This window comes from Leucoraja erinacea, chromosome 8, assembly GCF_028641065.1.
Source record: "Leucoraja erinacea ecotype New England chromosome 8, Leri_hhj_1, whole genome shotgun sequence".
Taxonomy (NCBI): domain Eukaryota; kingdom Metazoa; phylum Chordata; class Chondrichthyes; order Rajiformes; family Rajidae; genus Leucoraja; species Leucoraja erinaceus.
In genome coordinates this window covers 35,118,618-35,134,157 of record NC_073384.1, presented here as the reverse complement: position 1 = coordinate 35,134,157, position 15,540 = coordinate 35,118,618, and the positions used below count along the sequence as shown (strand labels likewise).

Here is a 15,540-nt window from a genome sequence, read left to right as displayed (position 1 = left end):
CAGCATGTGGTTTTGGCGGACCAAGGAATCGAATGCCAACAATCTAATCTGAAAAAATATCTGAAAATTGAACCTGACACGCACACAATATATAGATAGATATATTTCTCGATTCATATTTACTTCTTAGACGCTATTTATTTCATTATCTTCATTACCCCATGCATTCCACACCCCTCCCCACTCCCCACATTTTATCTGACAGTCAATCTTAGCAATTTTTCCATTTTCTGACTCCTTTCATTCTTTATCTTTTAATTTTCCAAATGCAAAATCCTTTTACAACAATCTGCCTAACCATTTGTGCATGCAATCCTCATTTTCATTTTTGCCTGATACAAAGAACTGTAGATTTAGAAAGTCAGAAAGTGACCAAACTTCGGAATTAAACATTCTAAGAGATTTCATTTAGAAAAGAAACAAAATTTTAAGCCTCTACACGAATGAAAAGAGAATAACCAAATGTAATGTGGCTCTTCACAGACCAAAAATGATATTGTGGATAAGAAAATTAAAGAAACATTTTCTGTGTCTTCATGGAGAGCAAATAAACTCAAATAAATTAGCATGGACAAAAATTTATGGACCAAAAGGTGAAAAGTCCTCAGCATCTGATTACTTTAGATCGCATCTTTGGATTTAAGAATATTGCTTTGGATATACTAGATGTACTGGTTGTCATCTTCCAAAATTGCATTGATTTTGGAATGGTTCAGACAGATTAGAACAAATGTAATCACACAATTTAAAAGAGGAAAAACGGGGACTTGCAGACATTAGGAAGAAGCATGGGATTTATTATTATGTGGTAACAGAACATAACAGAATATATACCAATAAAATAAAGCAGAATCAATGTGGATTTCTGAAAGGCAAGTCAAATTTTACAATCTGTCAAAAGATTTTTCTTCAAAAACTGGCAAGATTTTGCAAGGCGTGGTGTTCAAAAGAACCTAGATGCCTTTGGACACAAATCACAAAGGCAACATAATGGTACAGGTACATAAGGAAGCCGGACAGGTGCAGAACTTTAATCGAGTAATTGAGCTTGGAAACAGGCACTTCGGCCCAACTTGTCCATGCCAACCAAGATGGCCCATCTAATTAAGCTAGTCCTTTTTACCCATACACCCTTCTAAACTTTTCCTAGCCATGTACCTGTGCAAGTATCGTTGTTATTGTACCTACCTCAAAAATTTCCCCTGGCAGCTCTTTTTACATGTCTGGAAAAAGTTGCTCCTCAGGTTCCAATTAAATTTAAATTTAGTTTAGAGATACAGCGCGGAAACAGGCCCTTCGGCCCACACCGACCCCGCACTATCCTTCACACACTAGGGACAATTGTACATTTATACCAAGACAATTAACTTACAAACCTGTACGTCTTTGGTGTGTGGGAGGAAACTGAAAATCTCAGAGAAAACCCACGCAGATCACGGGAAAAACGTATACACTCGGTACAGACAAGCACCTGTAGTCAGAATCTATAAGGCAGGAGCTCTACCGTTACACCACCCGAGGAGAGGAAACTGGCCTACCACACTTTCATAGAAACATAGAAATTAGGTGCAGGAGTAGGCCATTCGGCCCTTCGAGCCTGCACCGCCATTCAATATGATCATGGCTGATCATCCAACTCAGTATCCCGTACCTGCCTTCTCTCCATACCCCCTGATCCCCTTAGCCTTTTCGAGGTCGGCTGCGGGCAGTGATGGAAATGGACGGCGTTCCCCTACTTTTCAGTTTCCAATTTCCATTCTATGCGTGAATTTGCAGCTTTATCCTGCGCTACTTAATCCAAGGGCGAGCGAACGAGCAGACAGACGGACGAAAGCAACGATCATGGAGCGGAATAGAAAACATTTCGGGTTGAGACCCTTCTTCAGACTGAGTCAGGGGACAGAGGAACAAGAGATATAGACGGTACTAAGGACAAATGAATGGAAGATATGCCTATATCTCCCGTTTCCCTTTCCCCTGACTGTCAGTCTGAAGAAGGGTCTCAACCCGAAATGTCACCTATTCCACTCTATGATCGTTGCTTTCGTCCGTCTGTCCGCGCGTTCGCTCGCTCTTGGTGCCGGCGCTTCTCCCCCCAGACTCCGCCAAACAAACACACACACACACAGCATGTCCGGCAGATCGGTGCGGGCCCAGACCAGGAGCAGGGCGAAGATGATATCAAACGGGTCATGGCAGCTATCAAAAAAGTATGGAAATGGTAAGGGGGAAATTTTTAAAAACTACCCGAAGGAAATGGATGTTTAACAAAAAAAGGAGGGCCGGCGATCCCTCCGTGTCTGTGTCGGAGGGAGGTGGAGGATGGCTTGAGTGGGTGCAGGATTTTCTGGAGCTTATTCCAAATGGCAATATGTTGTATGTTCAAAGTTAATAAGGAGGACTAGGCAGGAATATCAAAAAAGATCGCCTGCAGCTGAGAAACAAAAAGATAATTTGTGCATGAAGAAGCCATGATCAAAGCAGAGATACTAGAGCGGAGACAGAAGCTGGTTACGGAAATGGTGCTGAAGATTACCCATGACCCGAATACGGCTTTTTCGTCGAGTGGACTCTCTTGCTCCTCTATAGGATCTTTGGTTTCCAGCCTCCATGAGATGGACAGTGTGGAGTAAAGTGGCGCTGTAAGGGCACGTCTTTCACCAGCTCATTGGAACGTTTCCCAATTCCATAATGACTGTCTAAGAACTTCGCCCTCATTAGACCTGGCATCTCTCCGTGGTAAACGGAGTTCACCTCTTGGACGCTCAAGTCGTAGACCACCCGCTCCTTCCTGAAGCGGATATCAAACAGCTGTAAACTGCTGGCGGGCCTGTGGCGGAAAGCAAACTCCCAGTCAAAGTAGCGAAGGTGGTTGTTTACAACGTGCTATCTTGGTCCACGTTGCCCGAACTGGAGGAGGCCGTAGGTTTGAAATTTCTGGCGAGGTCTCAGCAAGGCGTAGTTGGGATCCGAATCCGTCCTTTGGATCTCGCTCGCTCCCTCCCTCTCACCCTTCGCCTCGGCATTCCCGGAATCATTTGGCGTTTTGCAGGGACGGCTGCATCTGCGATTCCTTCCTGTTGGGGGGGGGAACACTGGCCCTTGGCGTCTCCTGGTCCGTTCCCTCCATGGGTGCCGCCTGGCCCGCTGAATTCCTACAGCACTCGGGTGTTTTTTGTTTGGCTCTGGAGTTGAAGGTGGACACAGGGGGGCTGGGATGACTCAGCGGGACGGGCGGCGGCTCTGGGGAGTGGGAGGCGTTTCGGGTCGAGACCCTTCTGCAGACAATCACAAGTACTCTCACCGACGACAGTTCAGTTCAGTCTGAAGAAGGGTCTTCTCTCCAGAGTCGCAGCCTGTCCCGCTGAGTTACTCCAGCTTTATGTCTAACTTCAATTTCGAGAATTAAATAAAAAACAGAGTGCTGGAGGAACTCAACGGGCTAGGCACATCTGTGGAGGGAATGGATTAGGAGTTGTTTCGGGCCAGGGTTATTCAATAGGAAGGAACTGCAAATCAAAGTTACTAGAATGGATACTAGTATCTTTGCTGCAGATCGGGCATGATATTCTCCCGATTTAAATCGGAATTCCGATTTTATTGCTTTCCTATTTGTCAATATTTTGTGCCCGATTATTTGGCGGCCAAGCAACCGCTGTCTCTAAGGGGGTTGAGTCCAATCACTGGCCAGCTTTCCTTAAAATTACCGTCCAATTAACAAATCGGTTTCATCACGTCCAATCAGCCGCTGTCTCTAAGGGCATTGTGTCCAATCACATAATGCGCTGGTTACTCGGCGGCCAATCAGACAATCTTCGAGGGGCCTTTTGATCAATCTGCTTCCCTCACCAAAGCAGACGATGGCTGCAGCCAACACAGAGAGAGAGAGAGATGCAAGAGAGCAGCTATGACATATAATACACAATAAACTATATTATAAATACACAATGTTATGCGTTCTTGTATTCTTACCTGGGTATGAACGCACATTAACCCCCCCCCCCCCTCCCCTCCCCACTTCCTTCCCAACCTCACGGACCTTAGAGTACCCCTAGTTTCTGAAACCCATTTCCATCACTGGCTGCGGGAACAAAAGGTGGACGGGCGAGAAGACATCTGTTGCTGGTCGACAAAGGAATGCGATGGTCAGAGGCCCGCAGCAGCCTGGGGCTTGTCTAAATCGGGCACTTAGAGCATGAACTGGACTTGAAAATTTATACCAAACATGGTGCCTCTTGCATGTGGGCTTAGTAGACTATGTGTTAACTGCAAATCCAGGGTGGTATGGTATATTTGTAAGAAAATAATTTCACTCTGCATTTGCTCCAAACATGACAATAAAGCACCATTGTACAGGCGGTATGTGCAATAATTTGTTATGATGTGGCGTCGTAGTCATATGGCACGAAACAGGTCCTGCGGCCCAATTGGACAATGCCGACAGACAACGTCTACGCTAGTTCCACCAGCCTGCATTTGGCCTTCTACACCTTTCCTATCTATGCACCTGTCCAAATATCTTTTAGCATAAATAATAACAGGACCCATGCTAAACAAAGGAGGGATGCAACAGTCCGATTAATTGAATTGTGGATTTCTCTATATGGGGAGATAAGTAAACTGGGCCCAGTTTCTCCAAAGGTTGAGAAAATAAAAAGGCGGGAGGTTATCTCATTCATATACAAACGTATACGGGGATTTGGCGGTAAATGCAGCGAGTTAAACACGAGTGGTCTTTCAGAAGTGAGTCGACACGTGATTTATTCGCCCAAGAAAGGAGAATTCCAGGGAACCACCATAAAACGAGCCTCATGACCAAGTACCTTGAAGACGGAGGTCGCTGAATTATCCGCGGTAACGTGGATGAGGGGGGTTAGGTTGGCCTGGTGGAGGAAAGCGGCACAGAACGGGCGCCAAGGGCCGAGCGACCGACACCAGCTCCTTCGCCGAAGTTATGTCAGGGCGGGCCTTCATTCCCTCCGCTTGCGGCGGCCCCGCCGTTAGCATTGATGGAGACACAGCGGAGCGCGCCGCGCCGACACAAACCGCCGCGCTTCGAGTGCGCGTTCACGTGTCCCCTCGGCGGCAGGGTCGTCGCCTTGCGATGTGCGCGCGCCGTTTCCCCGCAAGAACTGCAGCCACGTGGCTCGTGGGGGGTTCTTGCCGTTGGCCTCAGCTCTGCCCAAAGCAAAGATCCTAGAGGAGCTTTGGCTCTGCCGCCGCCAGTTGTTTTCTGCTCTTGCCTTTAGTTTAGCCCCCAAATCGTTTTACGAGGCGCCACTCCCCTTTCCCCGCTTCCACTGCCGGGCGCTGTCGTCTCGGCATAAGCTTGCTGCACCCGTGCACACGTTTGGCGAGAGGTGCCACCTTCAACTAAATAAATGGACGAGGGGCAGGTGAGCAAAGGGACGGGACGAGGCAGTTCACATCGAGGCAGGAAAATAAAGACGGTAAAACCTTCAATAACTAAGATCAGGTCGGGCCAAGAACACGGTCGGGTCGGGTCGGAGCCTCGTGGTCTGTCTAAGGACGAGATGTGGGGAGGGTCTGCCGAGAACGATGAGAGACCCGGCGGAGGGATGTAGAAGGGACAAGGGCCAAGGGGATCAGGGGGTATGGAGAGAAGGCAGGTACGGGATACTGAGTTGGATGATCAGGCATGATCATATTGAATGGCGGTGCAGGCTCGAAGGGCCGAATGGCCTACTCCTGCACCTAATTTCTATTTCTATATTTCAAGTACCTATTGAAACTGTCAGCGCCTTTATGGTGACTCATTGTGTGCTTTGAATGGGAAAAAAATGATTGCACCTAGCGAGGTACACATGACAATAAATCATCATCAAAACTGCTCACAATATTCCAAATGTGGCCTCACTAGCGCCAGATAAAGCCTCAATATTACATCCGTGCTTTATATTGGTCTGAAGAAGAGCCCCAACCCAAAATGCCCAGTTCTATCTGCAGATGCTGCCTGGATACTAGGATAACTCTGGGTCAGACTGCATCACACGAGAACATGTACAGGTGGCATTTCAGGTTGGGACTGAAGGAGGGTCCAGACCTGAAATGTCATCTGTCCACCTTCTCCAGAGATGCTGCCTGCACCGCTGAGTTTCTCCAACACATGTCTTTTTTGTGAACCAGCATCTGCAGTTTATCTGAGAAATTGTTCAATCTTTGTTGTCTCCCATATAGAATAAACCTTGGTCATTGAATTATATTGTGTATTATGGTTATATACATGCACATTTAGAAACCCAGCTTCAAATCATTGAAACTCTTTCATCAAAGTACATAGAAGGAACTTATATAAGGCATCCAGAACACAGCTGTCCGAAGAAGCCAAACTGTCAGTCTCAACCCAAATCATCACCTATTCCTTTTCTCCAGATATTCCTTCTCTCCAGAGATACTGCCTGACCCGCTGAGTTAGTCCAGCCTTTTGTCGGTCTTCACAACTGTCCTGTAACTGTTCTTGCTGCTCAACACGTCCCTTAATAATCAGGATTGACAAAGAAATAGTTAAATATTCACAAATTCCCAGACCGAGAGTGGAAGCGAGTGTGGTTAATCAAGAAGGAATGCCGACCACAATGAGGCCTTTTGGTCTTTCGTTTCCGAGACCTGTTGGTTATTTGTGCAGACAAGTGCTGACATCAGTTATTGCTTGAGCATTTTTCCTGTGTGGGCACAAGCATTATTTTGTCAGTTGTGTGGAGTGTGTTGTTGCTCACTTAAATGCTTATGGTAGTAGCATAATGAATTCTGAAGTGTATAGTCACATCCTATCTGCTCAAATTCAAACAAATGCCTCAAAACTCATTGGCCAGCGGTTAGGCTGTGGGCCGAGGAGCTTTTTCATTCAAGTTCGTGACCAAACTCACGGTACTATCTGAATTTTTAACATATTGTGTAAAAATATTATATAAATCATACCTGAAACTAGTCAAGACCAAAACCTGCACATTTTTTTAAAATATGAGAAAAACTTCAAATTTTCCAAGTAGTAATTGTCCAATCAATGCACGTTTGACATTGAGGTCAGATGCAAATTGACCAATCCCGCGCTTTGTTTTATGGTCGCCAGGCAGCGAGGACCCTGGGATCATGGCTGCCTCCTAATTACATCAAAACAATAACAAGGTTTCCAAGGAGTAAAGGTAATGCTAACTTTGCTGATAATTTTGTTTTTCAATTGATTTATCTTTATAAAGTTATGATGTGAACTGTTAAATAAAAATGATAAATAACAAATCTAGAGCTAGGGTTAGTGTCAGTCGGTCGGTCAGTCTGTCGGCCGGGCTTGTCATAGAAACATAGAAATTAGGTGCAGGAGTAGGCCATTCGGCCCTTCGAGCCTGCACTGCCATTCAATATGATCATGGCTGATCATCCAACTCAGTATCCCGTACCTGCCTTCTCTCCATACCCCCTGATCCCCTTAGCCACAAGGGCCACATCTAACTCCCTCTTAAATATAGCCAATGAACTGGCCTCAACTACCCTCTGTGGCAGAGAGTTCCAGAGATTCACCACTCTCTGCGTGAAAAAAGTTCTTCTCATCTCGGTTTTAAAGGATTTCCCCTTTATCCTTAAGGATAATCCTTGTCGGTAGGCCGATGGGTGCTGTGGAGGATCGGTCGGGGCGTCGGGCCACTGGTGGGTCGTGAGAGTGGTCGGCCGGGCCGCCCGTGGATGGTGAGAGTGGTCGGGCCGCCGGTGGGTCATGAGAGTGGTCGGCCGGGCCGGGCTGCCGGTGGATGGCGACAGTGGCCGGTCCGCCGGTGGGTGGCGAGACTGGCTGGGCCGCCGGTGGGTGCTGCGAATGGTCGGATGGACGGTGGGGGCTGCGAGTGGTCGGCCGATGGGGGGCGGGAGTGGTCGGTCGAGCTGGAAAGGGAGGGGGAGGGTGGGAGTGCGTAGGGGAGAGAGGAGGGGGAGAGGGGGAGAAAGAGGAGGGGGGGGGGGGGGGGGAAGGGGGGGGGGGAGGGGAGAGTTTTATAATTATAGAGATAATTATACATGATTACCGTATATACTATAGTATACATGATATACTATATATATATGTTTTAAATAGACTGCATCACGGAAATAGGCTTCCCATGGTGTAATATGGGCATTGGACACGAGATGGCGCTTACTTTCTCAATCTCATTTTCTAATTAGTTTAATTAATTAATGTGCAACTTTTGGCACTGACGAATTATGACTTCCTTCTCAATTATATTTAATCTAAATCTGTGTAAAATTTCATGTAGTTCCGAGACATGGGTCACAAAAGTTGATTTCTAGACACATTTTTGATGCTCGTCCCACAGCCTAGGTTCATTCTGCAGCAAGACAATGATCCCAAACATGATGCTAAAGCAACAAAGGAGTTTTTCAAAGCTAAAAATAAATGGTAAATTCTTGAGTGGCCAAGTCAATCACCTGATCTGAACCCAATTGGGCATGCCTTTTATATGGTCACTGATGTCAATGGTCACTGATATGCCGAAGAGAAAACTGAAGGGGAATAGCCCCCAAAACAAGCATAAGCTAAAGATGTCTGCAATACAGGCCTGGCAGAGCAGGCAGGACTACAGCTAGCAGGTACCGTTTCCCAGTTCTCAGCTCTAACTAAACAGATTATATTTTTAAACCTCTGGGACATTCCCTCTCCGCCACTAATATTTCCATTACTTAATTCTGCTACCTCCCTTTTCTTTTTTTCCCCATACCCATCCTTCATGAACACTTTGTATCCAATTCTATTTAATGTCCAGTCCTCCCCCATCTGTTCGAAGTTTCTGTTATCTCCACCACATCATATTTCCACAGATTTATCTGTGCCTGTGGTTCACCCTATATTGCTTACCAAATTCACATTTAAACCACATAGTGGTTTTCAATTTCACTGACCCCATTAAAATCCTCATACTGACTTAATCTAGTGTGAACAGTCTTCCTCTTTATTTTTTTGCTATTTTAATATTGTCTGACTTTCCCCCTTACTCAAACTTATTACTGGTGCATTTCATGCTCATACACTCTGCCCTTTTTGCAATCATTATTCTGTACTACAGCATCTGCCCCTTTAAGCTGTTCTACAACCATTCAGTGATCAACCTGGAGTCACACCGACAGTTCACTTGATACAAATTCCCTAATATATCTGTAGAAAGGAACAGCATATGCTGGTTTACAATGAAGATAGACACTAAATGCTGGAGTAACTCAGTGGGATGGGCAGCATCTCTGGAAGAAGGAATGGGCGACGTCCCGCTGAGTTACTCCAGCATTTTGTGTCCATCCCCTAATATTTCTGTCATTTTTCTTCATTCTACCCTTAATGTGCGGCTGAAGTGCTTGTGTTCCCACCATCTGAAGAAAAGTCCCGATCTGAAATGTTGCCTATCAGCATCCTCCATAGATGCTGCCTGGTGCAGTAAGTTATTCCATATTCCAACACTTTGTTTTTTTGTTCTGCTTCTGACTCTGGTTGTGCTCTAATGATACCACTCCACTCACATATACCCTACTGGGAAAATCTGTTTTGTGTAAGAGGTGGATTTAGATTTAGGCAGAGACTGTAGGATGTGGGAGAACTGGGAAGGGGGAGGGGAAGGAGGAAGAAAGCAAGGGCTATCTAAATTAGACAAGTCACTGTTCATACCACTGGGGTGTAAACAACCCAAGCAAAATATGAGGTGCTGTTCCTCCAATTTGCACTGGGCCTCACTTTGGCAATGGAGGAAGCCCAGGATAGAAGTGTCAGATTGGGAATGGGAGGGGGAGTTGAAGTGCTGAGCAACCGGGCAATCAGGCTGGTTAAGATGGACTGAGCGGAGCTGTTCAGCGAAACGATCGCCGAGCCTGCGCTTGGTCTCACCGATGTAGAGAAGTTGACACCTGGAACAGCAGATGCAGTAGATGAGGTTGGAGGAAGTGCAGGTGAACCTCTGCCTCACCTGGAAAGATGAATTGACCAAGGAGTTACGGAGGGAACATCTCTGCGGAAAGCAGAAAGGGAAGGAGATGGGGCGATGTGGCCAATAGTGGGATCCCGTTGGAGGTGGCAAAAATGTTGGAGCATTATATGTTGTATGCGACAGCTGATGGGATGGAAGGTGAGGACAAGGGGGCTTTGTCCTTGTTACGAATAGGGGGAGGGGTAGTTAGAGCAGAACTGCGGGATATAGAGGAGACCCTGGTGAGAGCCTCATCTATAATGGAAGAGGGGAACCTCCATTCCTTAAAAAATGAGGACATCTCCGATGCCCTAGTATGGAACACCTCATCTTGGGCACAGATGCAGCATAGATGGAGGAATTTGGAGTAGGGGGATAGTCTTTACAGGATGTAGGGTGGGAAGAAGTGTAGTCAAGATAGCTGTGTGAGTCAGGGGTTTTTTAGTAGAGGTCGGTCAGTAGTCTGTGATGGAGATGGTGAGATCTAGAAACATTAGGGAGATGTCGAGTTTCGCAGACTGCATAGGTAGGGCATTACCTGAACATCAGTGTAACAGAGTGAATATAAATGCTCATGACCAGAAAGTGTACATTCAACATAATTCTCCAATATTAGGTAGCTACAAAACAATCCCTCTCTCCGTTCTTCCCACACCTCCTCCTCCTTCCCCCCCACCCCCCTCCACCAACCTTACACCTCTGGCCTTTGTCCATCCATTTGCCTATCAAAAAACCCCATCACCTGTAGGCATTTATAACATGGCACGCTTTGTCCTGCCCATATTCTTCCCCCCCCCCTACAATGTCTGAAGAGGGGTCCCAACCTGAAACATCAACTATCCATTTCTCCAAAGATGCTGTCTGACCCAGTTACTCCAGCATTTTTTACTTTTTTTGTAAACCAGCATCTGCAGATCCATTTATTCACATTCAACCTTTGAGTTTTGTAGTGTATATAATGGTAACTGTAACTTTAAGTACTGAGTACTAGAATGGTATGATTTGTGTCACATGATATATTCAATATCTTATCAGTCTCGTGAATATGTGCTAGTATGCGCAGTGTACTTTTGTGAAGTAAAGAAGACCCACACTGGCAACAGCGTGTACTGAAAACCTGTGCTTGTTTCTATCTACATGTTGATGCCGTAATATCTTACAATGGCGACAAAGATTGGATAGGTGTCTTTGTTACAATACTGCACACAAAAATGTGACAAAGGGGGTCAAATTTCAAATTCCTTCAAAAAAGTTGACAAGCACTTTATTGGGTTCATGACTAACATAGTATCAACAAAAATTAAGAAAAGATAGCATATTGATGACAATTTTCCGAAAATTGCATCAGAATACTCAAATACATTTTGTGTAACAGTTGTCACCTGGTGTCCACCAGTGACCTGGTTGACACAGTAAGTGCACGTATTTCTTATTCCTTTCTATGTTTATGAATACCACATGGACCAATACAATCGCAAACACCGTTTCCACTTCATTCACCTGATCACGTAGTAGAATACTGCATCCATCTGAGTGGACACCGCAACGCGTGTTACACATCATAAACACAAACATACGTTGCGGTGGACACTAAAAGATTTGGTGTCCCAGAAAACAAACGTTACATTATTAGCGAGAACCAAGCTGTTTCACAAATGTGATCTAAACGGTACGTTACCTTATGTAATTTGAGCTATCGATGGCTGATTTTCGTCAGATCGTTTGATTTGGGCTTTGTTTTTGTAAGTAAAATGCCTCTAACAGTCTTTGCGATGCTTCCAGAAGTTGACACGAAGGAAGGAAGTTAGTGACTTGGTCGTACGAAAAGGAAACAAGAGACTAAGTGTGTTGCCAAATTAAAGATAGGCTCAGTTTCTTAGTTTTGATGAACAATTTATGTCCAAACATTTTTTTTTTTAATTGATTTTAAAAAGTTGGAAAATATATCGTAAGTGGTCGTTGCGTTTTTGACACCACAATATTTTTGATATATTAAATTGGAAAATAAGAAATAATGAACTCGCCCAAAAATCGCTACTACCATAGGATACCTCGTTGGGTTTTTGAAAAGCATTAGAGGTTTGGAGCCTCCGTGATTTAACTTACGGAGGTACTGACCCCGATAACGGTCGTTGTGACAATGGACACCAAGCACAACGACTGTTACTGGATCTTTACTGTACTGTATTATCATTATGTTACTGTATTTTTCTCCTGGTATTGATGAAGATATTTCCCTAGATCATTATCAAAACGTATGGGACTGTAGGTTAAAACAGCAGCTGTACAAATCGTCTAGAGTTTATCAGACTATCTTTGTTGTGTTTACGGGACAAGATGTCGTCCTTGGGATACATAGGCCGACGAGGGACTTTCGACAAGAACTATGAAACCTTTACCTCGTACTGAGAGTGAATTGAAATGGTTTTATTGCAAATTACATTATTGAAGTTGAAGAAACTGAGGATGATGATCTAGTGCAGGTAAGAGCACAAAACAAGGCCATCCAGGAATGAAAGAAAGTGATTTTCTAAACTGAAATTGGACCTGAAGTTTATGAAACTCACCAACATCCTAGCCCCAGAAAAAGCAAGGAATGTTTCATTTGAAGGTAGACATAAATGCTGGAGAAACATAGTAGGTGCGGCAGCATCTATGGAGCGAAGGAAATAGGCAACGTTTCGGGTCTCCCTAAAAATGAAAAAAAAAACTCGATTCTGTGATCACAAACTTTATTTGGGATTATAAAACTCACAGAATCCATAAATTACATTTATGTAAACCCAAAGAAATTGGCTCTCCCTGATTTTTTTTTACTATTACTGGGCAACGAATATTAAAATTTTAATCTATTGGATGGACGATACATGCCAACAGAGAGAAGATTGTTTGCCTTTTAATATAGGCGCGATCCTTCTCTCTCCAATAAATCTGAAGAAATCAGTATATGAGAAAAATCCGATAATCCATATACCCTTCCGAATCTGGAAACAAGTGATCAACCCTTAAATTGAGAAATTTATCTCTTCTCACCAATCACCAACAATCCCTCATTTAGACAAGGCGTTCATATAATGGGAAAGCATAGGAATAAAAAAACTGGGAGATCTTTATGAGATGGGGACTCCTCTCATTTCAAGAATTGCAGTCGAAATATCATCTGAAAGGTAGCCAATACTTTAGATATCTTCAAATACGAGACTATCTGAAATCACGTACCCAAGACTGTCAATATATGGTTCCAGACATACTAGCTGCATGTTTCCCCTATTTGTGATAAATGTCTCCTTCAGGAAGCAACCATAACCCACTCTTGCCTCCTGTATAAAGTTACATAATTTCTGGAGGGAAATGTTTGAAATTTTTTCGAAAATACTTAAAATAAAATTGGACCCCGACACAGATATTACTCTAGGTACGTCAGAAGCCTGTTCTGAGCTAACATTATTTCAAAGGCGTTTCCTTAACTATGGCCTGATAATGGCAAAAAAACTATTACTTAAATTTTTGGAAACACACATCAGTCCCTACTGTGAAGATGTGGATTTCAAACATATCTGAGACACTACATTTGGAAAATATTAGGCTCGTCTTGGCAGAAAAACCAGATCAATTTTTCAAGACATGGACTCCCTTTACCAAATTCTTACAAGGATAGTATGGCGCAAAACAAATTTGGATTTAAATCCGATTCTGGGTTGGGTGATGTGGGCTGGGTGGGGGGACACAAGGGGCAGGTATATATCCACTTTTTTCTTTTTTTCTTTTTCCTTTTCTTTTTAGCTTCTCATATCTTTATTCACTCTTTGGCCACACTACTTTGGTATCTAGGGGTCTTATCTTTTCACTTTTTCCCTCTGTTCTTTCCCTCTTTTCCCTCATTTTCAGTTTAAAAGGTTAAAAGTGAAGCTGTACAATAATTGTATAATTTTACATGTCGAATGTTTTATTCTTGTACAATTGCTTCTAATAAAAGAAAAAGAATTGGAAGTCCAAAAGCTCAAAATACACTTTTCCGTACATGGAATACCAGCTCGTCTGCAGACTGATAACGGAACTCAATTCACCAGCTAAAAGTTCAAAAACTTTGTAAAGCGGTGGAACTTCCAACATGTCACCAGCAGCCCGGAATACCCACAGCCCAGTGGACTTGCCGAGCGTGCTGTTCGAAGCGCAAAACAACTCATAGAGCGCTCCCACCTAGCCAAATCTGACGTCTACCTAGATCTGCTGAATCTGCAAAACATTGCAAGAGATAACATTCTAGGCTCTCCAGGCCAGCGCCTGATGTCCCACCAAACACGACCTCTGCTGCCTGTTGCTCAGAAACATCAACAACCAAAAGTTTGCCCCCCCTGCCGTGATACAAAAGCGCGTACAGTTTAATCGAGACGCTCAAAAACAAAGTTATGACAAAACCAGCAAACCACTTAAGCCACTTATACAAGACCAAGTGGCCCAATTGCAGACTGACAAAGGGCATATCAAACTGGGACACATTCACGACCCCGCAAAGGAACCACGTTCCTACTTGATCGATGTCGATGGTGACATCTATAGACGCAAACGTCAACACCTCCTTCCTGTGATGGAACTGCGTCCGGCGTTCTAGGGTCCTGATGCCCCGCCGCTTAAGTTTAATCCATCCACTGTTCCAGCCGTTCTAACATCTGCTGCCACCAGTCCCATCCGCTCCCCGCGTCGGTCTGTCTTTGCATCCCCTGGTGTATCCAACTCCCCGGTGTCCCCATGAAGATCCACCCCAAGTTCTCCTGCGGTATCTCCATACAGACCGCCGGACTTACTAAACCGAGCCCTCAACTTTTCAGAGGAAAAGGTTGATGAGGCAGCTCCATACCGAACGAGGACCGGGCGGGTAAGCAAGCCACCCATTAGATATCGCGATTATTTATAACCCCATTATTACTAGATATGGCGATTATGTTTAACCCCAATATTATTTACTCATTATAGTTTGAAATGCCTTAATTGCTTTTGCATTTATACAAGAGATGTAGATTGGCTATTGCATGTTATCCAATTAGAATGCTTAGTAATTATAACTCCACCTAATTATAACATTTATTAGCAATGTTACAAAATTTTGAGATTTAAAAAATCAAGTCTGCAAATTATCCCATCAGATAAAGCATAAAAAGAAGTTTAATTTGACACCTAATTCACTTTCATATCTTCAGTATTAAAAAGGTTATGGCCATTTTCATACTCGGAAATTAGCATCTTGCTTTTCCATTGACTTAACTCAAAAGCTGTGATTGAGGACAGTCAAAAGCCCATAACCTTCTTAAAAATTAAGAGAACTGAATGAAATTTTCAGATATCATAGATTGAAGCATTCTGAAACTAATATAAAACATCCTACTTGGATGACCTGAAATTAAAGCATATAATTAGTTAATTGTCTAATTGCAGTTCATTACAAAATTGACCGTTGTGACGGAAATAGTAATAAACACCCAAACTCTTGAAAATTCAAAAATGTGATATTCTCAAGATCAGATCTTTAATATTATTGTATTATATGCTGTAAGTCCGTAACAGATAGGTAAATAAATTACAATTT

At 43.9% G+C, this 15,540-nt stretch overlaps 1 protein-coding gene across 3 annotated transcripts in view; it reads right to left on the bottom strand.

The window, feature by feature from the left end:
* agpat4 (1-acylglycerol-3-phosphate O-acyltransferase 4 (lysophosphatidic acid acyltransferase, delta)) overlaps positions 1 to 15,540 on the bottom strand; it is a 114,896-nt gene that overhangs the window by 85,606 nt on the left and 13,750 nt on the right. The window contains exon 1 of one of the 3 annotated variants that reach the window (XM_055639434.1): positions 4,824 to 5,067. The exons of the other annotated variants lie outside the window; for them this stretch is intronic. The gene's annotated coding sequence lies outside the window, so the exon portion shown is untranslated. Of the gene's footprint in view, positions 1 to 4,823; positions 5,068 to 15,540 lie in introns of those variants that run through there. 3 annotated transcript variants of the gene reach the window in all.